The sequence below is a fragment of the Xenopus tropicalis genome, chromosome 6 (assembly GCF_000004195.4).
Source record: "Xenopus tropicalis strain Nigerian chromosome 6, UCB_Xtro_10.0, whole genome shotgun sequence".
In the NCBI taxonomy this organism is placed as follows: domain Eukaryota; kingdom Metazoa; phylum Chordata; class Amphibia; order Anura; family Pipidae; genus Xenopus; species Xenopus tropicalis.
Genome location: NC_030682.2, coordinates 140,544,580 through 140,561,990, shown reverse-complemented (window position 1 = coordinate 140,561,990; position 17,411 = coordinate 140,544,580).

Below are 17,411 nucleotides of genomic sequence, written 5' to 3'. Positions count from 1 at the left end.
TATCCTAGCTGCCTACAGGTTGGTTTACAGGGCCGCTGCTGGCCAAATGGGTGCCCTAAGCTGAAATTTACTTTTGTGCCCCCTCCCCCAAATATTACGGAAGTAAAATAATAAAAAAAAAACACCTACTAATTGCCCCCATAGACAATGCCCCCATAGTAAGTGCCCCCAATAGCCCCCATAGATTGATTTAACTATCCGGGACAGCAGGATGGGCTATAAAAACCGGCAGGACAGTGTTGGGGGGGTATGTTATAATATAGAAAAATGGTTTTTTTTTGGAGCAGCTGGGATGGTGCCCCCCTGGGAGTTGGTACCCTATGCAGACTGAGTACTCTGCTTATAGGGAGCGGCAGCCCTGTTGGTTTAGTCCAATCTTCCTAACTAGCTACTGTACAGTCCAGTAAATGTTTTAATCATTTAATTGGATGCACGGACCAGTATACATTTATATACTGCTTTGCTACTGATAGACTCTATAGCCTATAGAGAGTATAAGAATGTTCCAGTTCCACTTGTCCAGTGAAGGTTCCAATGGGTTCATTGGGCATTAGGCTGGTCTACCCCTGATAATGTTCTAATGCACTGAATAACTACTGGTTAATTCTTACCCTCGTCCTTCATGCTTAGTCTCCTACCATGTAATTATATATCATGCACAGATACATATCTCTATAGCAAGGCCCTTGTCATGCATGCTGAAGCTCTTATCACTCGCTCACTATCAGCTTGCACATAGTGTACATTCCTCCATGGCACCTTTGGCAAATAGACATTTTTGCCCCAGTAGCTGTTATTGTGCAGAGAAGCCCCTTTGCTTATGCCGGAGCCTGGGGCTAAATTTGTTTTTGCACTTATACACTGAGTCTATACTGTGGGAACCCTGGAGCATCAGGGAACCAGCAATAGGGGTAGTCAGGGGGTTAATACCACTACTGGGCATCAGGTTATTATGCAGAAGTGTAAGATGTGGCACCAACGTAGCATCAGTTTGTGCAACGACTGCGTTTATTTTTGCATTTTGCAGGAAAGAAAGAAAAGCCTATTCTGCGCTTAAGGGAGGGGGCTGAAAGTGAAGCATCTGGCGAGCGGACCTAACGCACCTGGTTCTGGGGCCCCATACACGGTCCCTGTGGGACTATTAGCCCAGCAGTGTGTAGTGCTAGGAACGTACGTATGCTCGGAATGTCGGAAACCTGCTCAGTCAGCATTGCGCCTCCCCGCTCGCTGTATCTCAGGGCCAGGGGTAGGGGCAATAGTTCCAAACAAACAGGAGAGATTTAGACGTAACTGCCAACGTCGCGTTTTACATATTTAAAATGACTTGGGGCCTATTTACTTACATTCCAGCTGTCTAGTTTTCTACCTCAACTGGTTTCCTATGAGGCTGCTGCATAAAGAAGGGGTAGTGTTCTAATGGGTTTACAAGTGCAGGGGCTCTAAGATGGACTCCATGGAGAGCACATATTGGGCCAATTCATTAAGGTCCTCATGTCCAAACGCACTCCTGCACTTCTGTATGGCGCCAATGTGCCCATTCGGAGAAATGACGTGCAACTGTGCCTAATGTCCCTAGGGAACCCCGGGTGCCAGCCACCCTACACCTTCAGGGATCCCATAGTGGGTTGCGTCAATAGGTTTACCATACTTCTGACCAGTGAATCGGATTTATATGCCATTTTGAACAAGCTCCAGAAGTGATACAACCCTCACTCTACACACCACAATTACACTGGAACTACAAGAGAAATACAGCATTCTATGGGTAAAAAGCAGACTAGGGGCATCTGACATTGCACTTTGCCACTTGCCTGCCTGAGGGTGGCAACAGTCTTTCCAGTGAATATAATGGTTTTTGTCAAATAGTTGACCTTTATTTGTTCTTCAGCCAATCTGACCACTACAGATTTCCCCCTATATCATAATGTTGTGATATGTAATCAGGAGTATAAAGGCGGCCATACACATACCAGTTACCATCTTTGATCGTTCATTCCCTCCATTGATGCTCAGGGCTGAATCGTCAGATATGGAGGTAGAAACAATAGGAATTCTACCCCTATTTGGCGATTCAGCCCTAAACACAGCCCAATCAACAAGACGGCTTTTGCAATATTGGTCGTCTCATCGATCCTCCTTACACGCACCAAAAATCATATCAAATGAGGTTTTGTACAATAATATCGGTGAGTGTATGGCGGGCTTTACTGTCTTTGGATATCCGTGCATGCGATTCTGGTCCGGTGGAGCTGACACAGATGCATGTAACCTTAGTGCTGTGCGTGTGGCCTTGGGCTAACAGTCTGTGTTGGGTGTGGGAAGTCATGGAAATGCCACTGTTGTGACTTTAGGTGCAACTGTGTGACACCACAATTCTCTGCAGTGGGTGTTGGAGCCGTTTTGTGTCAGAAAACGTGGGTGGTTTTGAGACTCTGTAAACTGAAATAAAGCAGAAGAGAAAGGTGAGGCCCAAGGATAACAGTGTGACTCATTCCAGCCCATAACCAATAGCAGTTAGTAACCAAGCAGGGTCAGACTTGTCTGCCGGGGTATCAGGGAATCTCCCACTGGACCCTTCTGTAGGAACAGCCCCCTAAGTTTGTTATTAGATGCCCTGGACAGTTGCCACAGGCATCAGCTTCTCTGGTGGGTCCTAGTGGTCCAATTGGACACTGTAGCCAAGCAATGGTCTCCAAAAGCAAAGCATGGTGAGCAGAAAGAGTTGGTAATGAAATTAGAGTTTGGGTAGTATCATACAACTGTATCAGCATAGGGATTCCCCTGTACTAAGCACAATTCAGCAGGAACAGCCCCCTAAGTTTGCTCATAGCCTGTACAGAGAGATACCATAAAACTATGGCACATAGGGATTCCCCTGTACTAAGCACAATTCAGCAGGAACAGCCCCCTAAGTTTGCTCATAGCCTGTACAGAGAGATACCATAAAACTATGGCACATAGGGATTCCCCTGTACTAAGCACAATTCAGCAGGAACAGCCCCCTAAGTTTGCTCATAGCCTGTACAGGGAGATACCATAAAACTATGGCAGCATAGGGATTCCCCTGTACTAAGCACAATTCAGCAGGAACAGCCCCCTAAGTTTGCTCATAGCCTGTACAGAGAGATACCATAAAACTATGGCAGCATAGGGATTCCCCTGTACTAAGCACAATTTAGCAGGAACAGCCCCCTAAGTTTGCTCATAGCCTGTACAGAGAGATACCATAAAACTATGGCACATAGGGATTCCCCTGTACTAAGCACAATTCAGCAGGAACAGCCCCCTAAGTTTGCTCATAGCCTGTACAGAGAGATACCATAAAACTATGGCAGCATAGGGATTCCCCTGTACTAAGCACAATTCAGCAGGAACAGCCCCCTAAGTTTGCTCATAGCCTGTACAGAGAGATACCATAAAACTATGGCAGCATAGGGATTCCCCTGTACTAAGCACAATTTAGCAGGAACAGCCCCCTAAGTTTGCTCATAGCCTGTACAGAGAGATACCATAAAACTATGGCACATAGGGATTCCCCTGTACTAAGCACAATTCAGCAGGAACAGCCCCCTAAGTTTGCTCATAGCCTGTACAGAGAGATACCATAAAACTATGGCACATAGGGATTCCCCTGTACTAAGCACAATTCAGCAGGAACAGCCCCCTAAGTTTGCTCATAGCCTGTACAGAGAGATACCATAAAACTATGGCACATAGGGATTCCCCTGTACTAAGCACAATTCAGCAGGAACAGCCCCCTAAGTTTGCTCATAGCCTGTACAGAGAGATACCATAAAACTATGGCACATAGGGATTCCCCTGTACTAAGCACAGTGATCCCTTGCCTGAACTATAGTACCCCCTTCCATGCCCAGTAGCAGTGATATTGGTTAGCCAGTTCTTATCTCTGATATACCATGTAGGCCACACAGAGTAACATATACGTTTCATTTAATCAGTGATCAAACTTTGCTAGTGGTTGGCAAACAGATGTGCTATTGATAAGCCTTTAGGGACTTTCAGAGTAATGAATAAACTATGAGCAGCCGCCCAGTCAGATCAATGTGTGTCTCACGTTCCTGCAGTTTATCATTATTTGCCAATGATATGAGTTGCGCCGCCTGATCACATGACTACGGCTAAGCACAGGTTATAAATGTAAAATGTACTCGTGATAATGTAAATATGTTTAAATAACGAGTATAGGAACCTACCTGGCTGCATAACATGGATGCCCTTCACTAAGGAAGGTGGCACTATGGCCAGAGCCTGGGGTAGCGCAGCCCTACAAGCAGCGGCATGGCTTGCTGTTACAGATCAGGGATCCCCAACCTTTTATTCCCGCGAGCCACATTCAAATGGAAAAAGTGTTGGGGAGCAACACAAGCATGAAAAAGGTTCCTGGGGTGCGAATAAGAGCTATAATTGGCTACTTAATAGCCCCTATGGGGACTGGCAGCCTACAGAAGGCTCTGTTTGGCATTATACTTTTTATGCAACCAAAACTTGCCCCCAAGCCAGGAATTCAAAAATAACTACAGGTATGGGACCCGTTATCCAGAATGCTCGGGACCAAGGATATTCCGGATAAGGGGTCTTTCCGTAATGTGGATCTTCATACCTTAAGTCTACTAAGAAATCAATAAAACATTAAATAAACCCAATAGGATTATTTTGCATCCAGTAAGGATTAATTATATCTTAGTTGGGATCAAGTACAGGTACTGTTTTATTATTACAGAGAAAAGGGAATCATTTAACCATGAAATAAACCCAATAGGGCTGTTCTGCCCCCAATAAGGGGTAATTATATCTTAGTTGGGATCAAGTACAGGTACTGTTTTATTATTACAGAGAAAAGGGAATCATTTAACCATTAAATAAACCCAATAGGGCTGTTCTGCCCCCAATAAGGGGTAATTATATCTTAGTTGGGATCAAGTACAGGTACTGTTTTATTATTACAGAGAAAAGGGAATCATTTAACCATTAAATAAACCCAATAGGGCTGTTCTGCCCCAATAAGGGGTAATTATATCTTAGTTGGGATCAAGTACAGGTACTGTTTTATTATTACAGAGAAAAGGGAATCATTTAACCATTAAATAAACCCAATAGGGCTGTTCTGCCCCAATAAGGGGTAATTATATCTTAGTTGGGATCAAGTACAGGTACTGTTTTATTATTACAGAGAAAAGGGAATCATTTAACCATTAAATAAACCCAATAGGGCTGTTCTGCCCCCAATAAGGGGTAATTATATCTTAGTTGGGATCAAAAACAAGGTACTATTTTATTATTACAGAGAAAAAGGAAATCAATTTTAAAAATCTGAATTATTTGATTAAAATGGTGTCTATGGGAGACAGGCTTTCTGTATTTCGGAGCTTACTGGATATCGGGTTTCCTGATAAGGGATCCCATACCTGTACTTGGTTTGGGGGCACTGAGAGCAACACCCAAGGGGTTGGGAAGCAACATGTTGCCCCTGAGCCACTGGTTGGGGATCCCTGTTACAGATCCATGCTGAATATTGGGGAGTAGGATCCCTGCATCACCCATTATAGATTGTTGTATCTATTGTTGGATTCCTGTGCAGAAGTGTTGATGATGGGTAACCTGTGAGTAAGCATTGGAGAATAAGGGCTAGTAAGCTGAGTTGACCAGAGCACCACTGAGGAGTGATAGTAGGGCCATAACCCCAGTCATTAGAACAAATACAGGGGCCGCAGCATAGAGATAGGGATAGAAATGATTTCCTCCAAAGGTACCTCGGTGGTACAATGAGTCCCCGCAGAAGAGTTCATGAGTGTTGGGGCTACTGACTTGCCTGTTTGTTTCAGAACCACCGGGGCCCAATCACAAAGACAGAGAAGAAGAAAGAGAAGAACATGGCTGTACCCACCTCCTCAGGAAAGCTAAGGGCTGATGAGTGAAGAGGCAGCAACCTCAGTCCCAAATTCCCCCTGGTGCATCTGTCTGATAATCTCTCACAGATTCACTTCCCTCACAGCTTTGTGTGTTTAGGGGAAAGAATTTACTGAGCGACTGACGGACATTTCCAAACTCAGAAATAATAATGCGTTGGTAACAGACGCCCTCTGCCTAAATGGAAAAAATAGTCAAAATATGAACATTATGGGGCAGATTTACCAATTCCACTAACGAATGAACGAATGAAGGTCAAATTCCAAGTTCAAAAAGTTAATATTTTTGTTTTTTCCACCAACAGTGACATTTAGTTTATCATTTTGCCATTGGCTTCTTAATAAATAAGAATATATTGTGGGGACATACAGAGTAATATTCTGAGACAATTTGCAATTGGTCTTTATTTTTTTATTAGTTTTTTTTTAATGAATTCACTTTTTGTTCAGCAACTCTACAGTTTGGAATTTTACAGCAGATATCTGGTTGCTAGGGTTTGAATTACCTTAGCAACCAGGGAGTGGTTTGCATGAGACACTGATATATTTACAGGAGAGGACCTAAACAGAAAATTAAGTTATAAAAAGTAACAATAACAATAAATGTAGCCTCACAGGGCTACTGGGGTCAGCGACCCCCCATTTAAAAGCTGGAAAGAGTCAGGAGAAGTATCCAAAGTAAATAATGAAGACCAGTGGAATTTCAGGGACATTTTCCCACTTTCACTTAATGTCCTCACTTCCCTCGGACATCTCTGTATAAGGGTGAAGACACACAGAGCTACTAGTAGCAGCTACTTGTCATGGCTACTAAAACAGACAATGCTGATCATTTACTGATAATTGTCTCTATGTGTATTTAGCAGAGGCAATTCTCAGTATTGTCTATGGCAGGGGATTTTCTGGAGTTTAGTAGCCGTGAAAAAGTAGCTGCTACTAGTAGTGTGTCTTTAAGCTAAGGCTCTGGAAGCTGTATGAAATCTGCAGGTTTAGTTGCAGAAAAATAGATGCAGTCGTTGTGCATTAGGACACCATCATTTTGCGCTCAAACAGGTTCCCTTGCACTCTGGGTTGTATTTGCACCAATTGCAGTTACATAGATATACATATATACAGTAATATACAGTTACATAGCTATATATACATTTATACCGTATATATACAGTTACATAGCTATATATACATTTATACAGTTATATACAGTTACATAGCTATATATACATTTATACAGTTATATACAGTTACATAGCTATATATACATATATACAGTTATATACAGTTACATAGCTATATATACATTTATACCGTATATATACAGTTACATAGCTATATATACATTTATACAGTTATATACAGTTACATAGCTATATATACATTTATACCGTATATATACAGTTACATAGCTATATATACATTTATACAGTTATATACAGTTACATAGCTATATATACATTTATACAGTTATATACAGTTACATAGCTATATATACATATATACAGTTATATACAGTTACATAGATATACATATATACAGTTATATACAGTTACATAGCTATATATACATATATACAGTTATATACAGTTACATAGCTATATATACATTTATACAGTTATATACAGTTACATAGCTATATATACATTTATACAGTTATATACAGTTACATAGCTATATATACATTTATACCGTATATATACAGTTACATAGCTATATATACATTTATACAGTTATATACAGTTACATAGCTATATATACATTTATACCGTATATATACAGTTACATAGCTATATATACATATATACAGTTATACACAGTTACATAGCTATATATACATTTATACCGTATATATACAGTTACATAGCTATATATACATACAGTATATACAGTTATATACAGTTACATAGCTATATATACATATATAAAGTTATATACAGTTACATAGCTATATATACATATATACAGTTATATACAGTTACATAGCTATATATACATATATACAGTTACATAGCTATATATACATATATACAGTTATATATAGTTACATAGCTATATATACATATATACAGTTACATAGCTATATATACATATATACAGTTACATAGCTATATATACATATATACAGTTATATACAGTTACATAGCTATATATACATATATACAGTTACATAGCTATATATACATATATACAGTTACATAGCTATATATACATATATACAGTTATATACAGTTACATAGCTATATATACATATATACAGTTACATAGCTATATATACATATATACAGTTATATACAGTTACATAGCTATATATACATATATACAGTTATATACAGTTACATAGCTATATATACATATATACAGTTACATAGCTATATATACATATATACAGTTATATACAGTTACATAGCTATATATACATATATACAGTTACATAGCTATATATACATATATACAGTTACATAGCTATATATACATATATACAGTTATATACAGTTACATAGCTATATATACATATATACAGTTATATACAGTTACATAGCTATATATACATATATACAGTTACATAGCTATATATACATATATACAGTTATATACAGTTACATAGCTATATATACATATATACAGTTACATAGCTATATATACATATATACAGTTACATAGCTATATATACATATATACAGTTACATAGCTATATATACATATATACAGTTATATACAGTTACATAGCTATATATACATATATACAGTTATATACAGTTACATAGCTATATATACATTTATACAGTTATATACAGTTACATAGCTATATATACATATATACAGTTATATACAGTTACATAGCTATATATACATATATACAGTTATATACAGTTACATAGCTATATATACATATATACAGTTATATACAGTTACATAGCTATATATACATATATACAGTTACATAGCTATATATACATATATACAGTTACATAGCTATATATACATATATACAGTTATATACAGTTACATAGCTATATATACATATATACAGTTACATAGCTATATATACATATATACAGTTACATAGCTATATATACATATATACAGTTACATAGCTATATATACATATATACAGTTATATACAGTTACATAGCTATATATACATATATACAGTTATATACAGTTACATAGCTATATATACATATATACAGTTATATACAGTTACATAGCTATATATACATTTATACAGTTATATACAGTTACATAGCTATATATACATATATACAGTTATATACAGTTACATAGCTATATATACATTTATACAGTTATATACAGTTACATAGCTATATATACATATATAAAGGAATGGCTTGCACTTGCCTTACAGGATACGCTGAATATAAAGGCAAAGCAGCTTTCGGGGAAGGCCCTACAGACACTTTGCCCAACACTATCACCATCAGCATCTCTTGTTTGTGGCACCGGTTTCTCCTTGGTTGCAGCCCCGGGGCCTGATGTAAAGGTTACCTGTCAGTTCCGCCACATGTACGGCAGCTCCCAGCCATCAGCTGCATTCTGTAAGCTTTGGTTTGTCTTACAAAAATAGAAAGGTTAGAATTTTGTTTTCAAGTGTGCAGATTTATATCATTCATATTGTACATGGACCCATCATGGGGTACCTGCACCCTGTGTGCAACTGGCATTAGGCCTGTGTGTGGGGCCACTTGTACAGGGAATGCTTCTATGTGGCTCTACAGCAGCCAAATTGGGCCAGTTACGTGTGCGCACAGCAGGCAGATACTTGTGTTTGGATGAGGTTTAAAAACAGGGCTTAATTTAGGGGAGAGTGGCCACTTGGCCTGGGCCCTAGCATTGGAGGATCCGTGGGGGGAGAAATAGATACAAATGCAAAGAACATAGGGTTAGATGGTTTCAGTATATATAATAATAATATAATAATATATATATCAGGGATGCCCAACTCACAGCCCTACACCTGTTGTTAGACTGCACCTCCCATAATTCTACTGACAAACAAAGGCCAATAGTTCTTTTGGAACAAGTAAGTAGCTTTAAATGTCCCCGGACTGAGAGAGAACTGTAAGTCGAATGTAAACAGCAAAAGAAATGCAATGTAACAGTATGTTAGCTTTATGGCTCAAAGTGCAGTTACAGTTTTTCCTTGTGCACTGGTAATGGGGTCTGGCCTTTCAGCCTGGCCATAAAGAGTTAAAGGTACAGTGATATGACATCATAGTACAATAGGCCTTCGATTACATCATCAGTCTACATGGCCATGGGCAAAATTGGCCACTCATTTGTGCTGTAGCCCATTGTTGTAGGCCCTGCCCCAGTGAGCTTACAATCTAAGGTCCCTATCCCATTCCCATCAGTCCCTGCCCCAGTGAGCTTACAATCTAAGGCCCCTATCACATTCCCATCAGTCCCTGCCCCAGTGGAGCTTACAATCTAAGGTCCCTATCCCATTCCCATCAGTCCCTGCCCCAGTGATCTTACAATCTAAGGTCCCTCTCACATTCCCATCAGCCCCTGCCCCAGTGAGCTTACAATCTAAGGTCCCTCTCACATTCCCATCAGTCCCTGCCCCAGTGAGCTTACAATCTAAGGTCCCTATCCCATTCCCATCAGTCCCTGACCCAGTGAGTTTACAATCTAAGGTCCCTATCACATTCCCATCAGTCCCTGCCCCAGTGAGCTTACAATCTAAGGTCCCTATCCCATTCCCATCAGTCCCTGCCCCAGTGAGCTTACAATCTAAGGTCCCTATCACATTCCCATCAGTCCCTGCCCCAGTGAGCTTACAATCTAAGGTCCCTATCACATTCCCATCAGTCCCTGCCCCAGTGAGCTTACAATCTAAGGTCCCTATCACATTCCCATCAGTCCCTGCCCCAGTGATCTTACAATCTAAGGTCCCTATCACATTCCCATCAGTCCCTGCCCCAGTGGAGCTTACAATCTAAGGTCCCTCTCACATTCCCATCAGTCCCTGCCCCAGTGAGCTTACAATATAAGGTCCCTATCACATTCCCATCAGTCCCTACCCCAGTGAGCTAACAATCTAAGTCCCTATCACATTCCCATCAGTCCCTGCCCCAGTGAGATTACAATCTAAGGTCCCTATCCCATTCCCATCAGTCCCTGCCCCAGTGGAGCTTACAATCTAAGGTGCCTATCACATTCCCATCAGTCCCTGCCCCAGTGGAGCTTACAATCTAAGGTGCCTATCACATTCCCATCAGTCCCTGCCCCAGTGGAGCTTACAATCTAAGGTGCCTATCACATTCCCATCAGTCCCTGCCCCAGTGGAGCTTACAATCTAAGGTCCCTCTTACATTCCCATCAGTCCCTGCCCCAGTGAGCTTACAATCTAAGGTCCCTATCACATTCCCATCAGTCCCTGCCCCAGTGAGCTTACAATCTAAGGTCCCTATCCCATTCCCATCAGTCCCTGCCCCAGTGAGCTTACAATCTAAGGTCCCTATCACATTCCCATCAGTCCCTGCCCCAGTGAGCTTACAATCTAAGGTCCCTATCCCATTCCCATCAGTCCCTGCCCCAGTGAGCTTACAATCTAAGGTCCCTATCACATTCCCATCAGTCCCTGCCCCAGTGAGCTTACAATCTAAGGTCCCTATCCCATTCCCATCAGTCCCTGCCCCAGTGGAGCTTACAATCTAAGGTCCCTATCCCATTCCCATCAGTCCCTGCCCCAGTGGAGCTTACAATCTAAGGTCCCTATCACATTCCCATCAGCCCCTGCCCCAGTGAGCTTACATCTAAGGTCCCTCTCACATTCCCATCAGTCCCATGTCCCAGCATGGGAGGAAATTGGAGCACCCTGTAGAAACCCACCCAAGGGAGAATACAGACTCATTGCAAAGATGCACCCAGTGAAATTCTCACAGCAGGAATCACATCTCAGTGTTTCCCAGGATAAAAGTGCATGATGAAATACAGAGCAAGTGCCGGACGCCCAGCCAGCCAAATTTTTTCCTAGTGAATATGAATAATAAACATCTGCAAAAGGGTGCAGAGCTTCTGCTCACCCCAGGGTGCTGCTTGGTAGCACTAGTAGTAATAACAAAATGAGGATTCGGTTCCTATGCTTTAAAGCCACAATTGTAAGTAAACAGCAGGGACTGGTTCATCAGCCAATGAAGGGGCAGCTTTATTTTGTGTTAATAAGTTCCCCAGACTAATGATGGGTTTGCACAGTATCTATGTGTATATATTTCTGTATGTACCAGTCATCTGGGTACGGGGCATTTATAGTTACTCATTTTGTTTGTGGCATTTACCTTGCCCTCTGCCTGGGTAGGTGCATCTGGGCTGGGGGGGCCGCACCTTAGCTTACCTTGCATTCTCCCTGGTGGCCGCAATGGGGGGGGGAGGCTAGGGGGGATGCCGAGGGTAGCGGGATGGGGTGGGGGGCCCATGTGTTCCCAGTAGGGAGGGGGGACATGTGCTGCAGAATGGGAGGGGCAGGTAGTGCTTGGGTTGCACACTGGGCTCCTCCAAAGATTTTTTTGCAGGGGGGCCAGCGTTGCCTAGCAATGCCACTGGTAGGAACCATTAATTAAACATTTTAAAACACAGTACAGTTTCAATGGATAAAGAAAAGGTAAAGTTCAACAGCACATATTGCTTCATAGAAACATATCCCAGGCTGGGTGTGGGGAGCTGAGAGACTGGGGGTTCCCATAGAAGCTGGAGAATTGGCAGCCATGATGAGCGCTGGGCTTGCCCCGTGTATTCCCTGTATGTCAGCGCTGCAGAAATGCTGGTACCTTGCCCTGTGGGAGTTCAACGGACTCTTCTCTCTGCCCCAGGGAAATACGTTTGCGTGTGAGCTACAAATATGCCACAGCCATAAATTCTTATCATTTATCAAGATTGCAATACCCACGGAACTGCTATTTCTACTGTTTCCTCCATACTTCAGCCTTGTCCTTACTCACTCATTATTCCCTTCCAAACTCCTCCTTACGCTTTTGTTTAGTAGATAAGGAAATAGTACATTTATTTTGGGAGACAGAGCAGAAGTTTCAGATACTATAGGAGTTAATGCAAAAAGATTTAAAATACGATCACAGGAAAACATGTTTTATTTTCAAAAGGCGTCAGTTAATAGAGCTTCTCCGGCAGAATCCTGCATTGTAATCTGTTTTTCCCATGGGGCTAGCCATATTCTTCATTTCCCAGGGTGCCACAGCCATGTGACCTGTGCTCTGATAAACTTCAGTCTCACTTTACTGCTGCGCTGCAAGTTGGAGTGATATCCCCCCCCCTCACCCCCAGCAGCCAATCAGCAGAACAATGGGAAGGGAGCAAGATAGCAGCTCCCAGTAGGTATCAGAATAGCACTCAATAGTAAGAAATCCAAGTCCGGCTTGGGACTCCTCCAGTTACATGGGAGTAGGAGAAACAATAGGTTAGCTGAAAGCAGTTCTAATGTGTAGCGCTGACTGAAAGCTCAGACTCAGGCACAATGCACTGAGATGGCGCCTACACACCAATATTACAGCTACAAATACATTTGTTGGTTCAAGAATAAAATGTTAAATGGCAGAGGGAATTATTTGCTGTGTAACAGCGTCATTTGGAAATTCAACCAGAATCTCTTTCTTTTCAAACCTTGCATAGAAAGTCACATACATGCCTGGTAAGTACTCCTTCAAATGTCTCCAAAAAATCTTTCAATTCAGACTGATCCAAGCTGGACTTGGATGTCTTAGGGTGAATACACACGGAGCTACTAGTAGCAGCAACTTGTCATGGCTACTAAAATAGACAATGATGATCATTTACTGATAATTGTCTCTACATGTGTTTTGGCAGAGGCAATTCCCAGTATTGTCTATGGCAGGGGATTTCTGGTGTTTAGTAGTGGTGAAAAAGTAGCTGCTACTAGTAGCTCCATGCTTCTTCACCCTTACTATTGAGTGCTATTCTGATACCTACTGGGAGCTGCTATCTTGCTCCCTTCCCATTGTTCTGCTGATCGGCTGCTGGGGGGGGGGGGGGGGGGGATATCACTCCAACTTGCAGCGCAGCAGTAAAGTGTGCCTGAGTCTGAGCTTTCAGAAGGAGCCGGCGCTACACATTAGAACTGCTTTCAGCTAACCTATTGTTTCTCCTACTCCCATGTAACTGGAGGAGTCCCAAGCCGGACTTGGATTTCTTACTATTGAGTGCTATTCTGATACCTACTGGGAGCTGCTATCTTGCTCCCTTCCCATTGTTCTGCTGATCGGCTGCTGGGGGGCGGGGGGATATCACTCCAACTTGCAGCACAGCAGTAAAGTGTGCCTGAGTCTGAGCTTTCAGAAGGAGCCGGCGCTACACATTAGAACTGCTTTCAGCTAACCTATTGTTTCTCCTACTCCCATGTAACTGGAGGAGTCCCAAGCCGGACTTGGATTTCTTACTATTGAGTGCTATTCTGATACCTACTGGGAGCTGCTATCTTGCTCCCTTCCCATTGTTCTGCTGATCGGCTGCTGGGGGGGAGGGGGGGGGATATCACTCCAACTTGCAGCGCAGCAGTAAAGTGTGACTGAAGTTTATCAGAGCACAGGTCACATGGCTGTGGCACCCTGGGAAATGAAGAATATGGCTAGCCCCATGGGAAAAACAGATTACAATGCAGGATTCTGCTGGAGAAGCTCTATTAACTGATGGGTTTCCCATGACAGTATTCCATTAATGATAGAAAGGACTGAAAGTGCCGGGTTCTACCAACTTTATCTCCTGGGACCCGAGGCAATGAATGCACTAAGGAAAGCATTAATGGCACGGCACTGGCATTTCCCGGGAACATTAATATTCAGTTGGCGGCACACACACCCCTGTGTAGAAGCAAAGGGTGACCCTATGGGACGTGCCAGATACAGACCCAGTGTTACAGACGTCCCCGCCTCGCCCGTGCCTTTTCGTAAAAACAAATCCAGCAGCTGTCAGCAAAACTGTGTGCAAAGAAAAATTTCCAGGAAATGTTCAATAGCCGGAGGGTAATTGCCAGAGACTTTCAGTTTCAAGTCGAGTTTCTGAAATAACAAGCCCTGGGAATTGGATCTGATAAGGGCAGGCTGCTGACGCACGGCGAGGTGCAGATACAGAGTCAATTAGATGTTGTGGTACCGGCGAATCCTGCCGCTGCTTTATCTCTGCATCAAAGAGTCGCGCTGATCTTTCATGTAATAAGCCTTACACAACAGGGCCCGGCCCCACACACTGCTCTCAGCCCGCCGCATTGGGGATCAGCAATTTGCAAAAATCAACATTTAATAAATCCTTCTGGATACTTTGGAACAGAGAATATTACAGGTCTTTACAATTAATCATTATAGTCGGCTCTGTGGGCCCAAAGCTGCACATTCTAATGGACACATTGCTTTTAAAGGGATAAAGTCATGATTTTTATGGGGTACTTTTTATTACTAAATGACACTGTTACATAGCAAATAATTCCCTCTGCCATTTAACATTTTATTCTTGAACCAACAAATGTATTTGTAGCTGTAATATTGGTGTGTAGGCGCCATCTCAGTGCATTGTGCCTGAGTCTGAGCTTTCAGCCAGCGCTACACATTAGAACTGCTTTCAGCTAACCTATTGTTTCTCCTACTCCCATGTAACTGGAGGAGTCCCAAGCCGGACTTGGATTTCTTACTATTGAGTGCTATTCTGATACCTACTGGGAGCTGCTATCTTGCTCCCTTCCCATTGTTCTGCTGATCGGCTAGGGGTGAGGGGATACCACTCCAACTTGCAGCGCAGCAGTAAAGTGTGACTGAGTCTGAGCTTTCAGAAGGAGCCGGCGCTACACATTAGAACTGCTTATCTAGTATAAATAAATTTAAAGCAACTGGACTTGTTTGGTAATCATTGAAGACGTTTCACTACTCATCCGAGCAGCTTCTTCAGTTCAACTGAAGAAGCTGCTCGGATGAGTAGTGAAACGTCTTCAATGATTACCAAACAAGTCCAGTTGCTTTAAATTTATTTATACTAGATATACCATGACCTGGATGAATGAAAATCTTCATAGACATTAGAACTGCTTTCAGCTAACCTATTGTTTCTCCTACTCCCATGTAACTGGAGGAGTCCCAAGCTGGACTTGGATTTCTTACTATTGAGTGCTATTCTGATACCTACTGGGAGCTGCTATCTTGCTCCCTTCCCATTGTTCTGCTGATTGGCTGCTGGGGGTGAGGGGGGGGATATCACTCCAATTTGCAGCGCAGCAGTAAAGTGTGACTGAAGTTTATCAGAGCACAAGTCACATGGCTGTGGCACCCTGTGTGAAATTTGAAATATATAAAAATCTGTCTGACTATGTTGAGGCTCAAATAAATATAACCGAGTGCCTTGAAAATTTTAAACTTGCCCTCCAGTTACCCAAAAGGAATATAACAGTAGTCGCCTGTCCTCAGCCTGCATCCTCCCAATCCCACAATTCCCTGCGCACGTGATGTCAATAATGAAAGGAACATCACAGTGCAATGCATTTTGGGTTATGTAGTTCCTGCATGCTGTCTGTAAGCTGTGGAGTTGTTATAATTTGTAAAATCAGTGTTTTAGTCCCTCCTCCCCTGCCAGGATTTCAAATGATGCAGAAAGAGAAGAACTGTTTTGCAGCTGGATTTCAGCATATAAAAATGGAACAGATTATAGTGATAGGTTCATTGTCCATGTGGCCTGATTGAACCCCTGGAATATGTAATTAGTAGATTCTAGTGTCATTATACAAAGAGACATGTAGTTTGTGGCCAATGTAAAGTTTTTGGATATAAAACTGCCTCTGTTACGCAGTGTATCCAAGCTGCTAAGGAGCTCCCAGCTCTATATTTATATGTAAGAACAGGGATCCCCAACCTATTGTACTCATGAGCAACACTCCAGATGTAAAAAGTATTGGGGAGCCACGCTAACATGAAATAAGGGCTGTGATTGGCTATTTGGTAGCCCTATGGGGACTGGCAGCCTTCAGGGGGCTCTGCTTGGAATAAAACTGCCAGAAATGTAAAAATGGCACCTACTTTGAGGCCACTGAGAGCAACAGCCAAGGGATTGGGGAGCAACATGTTCCCCCTGAGCCAAGGGTTGGGGATCACTGGTCTAGAACATGTGTCCTGGGTCAACCAAGATATCTATAAAGGAAACAGAATATGTAACAATTACAGCATTTGTTGAATAGAGTTAAGATGTTCTTCCTTCATGATATTTTGTTTTATTCTTTGAGGGTTTCTAGGTGGGATGGCAGCGACACTGACAATTCTCATAGCCCTGCAGTTCCTGATCTTCGTTCCCCTCTGACAGTACAGGATATCCTGATGGCAGAGCAGTTGGAGGTTTCAGAATGATTCAGCCACTTACTGAGTCACCTGGGTGATTAACCTGAAAATGAGTAATGATTTGGGGGAGATGATTCACAAAGAGCGGATCAGATCCCTCTAGGATACAGGTTCTCACACCTGCCCT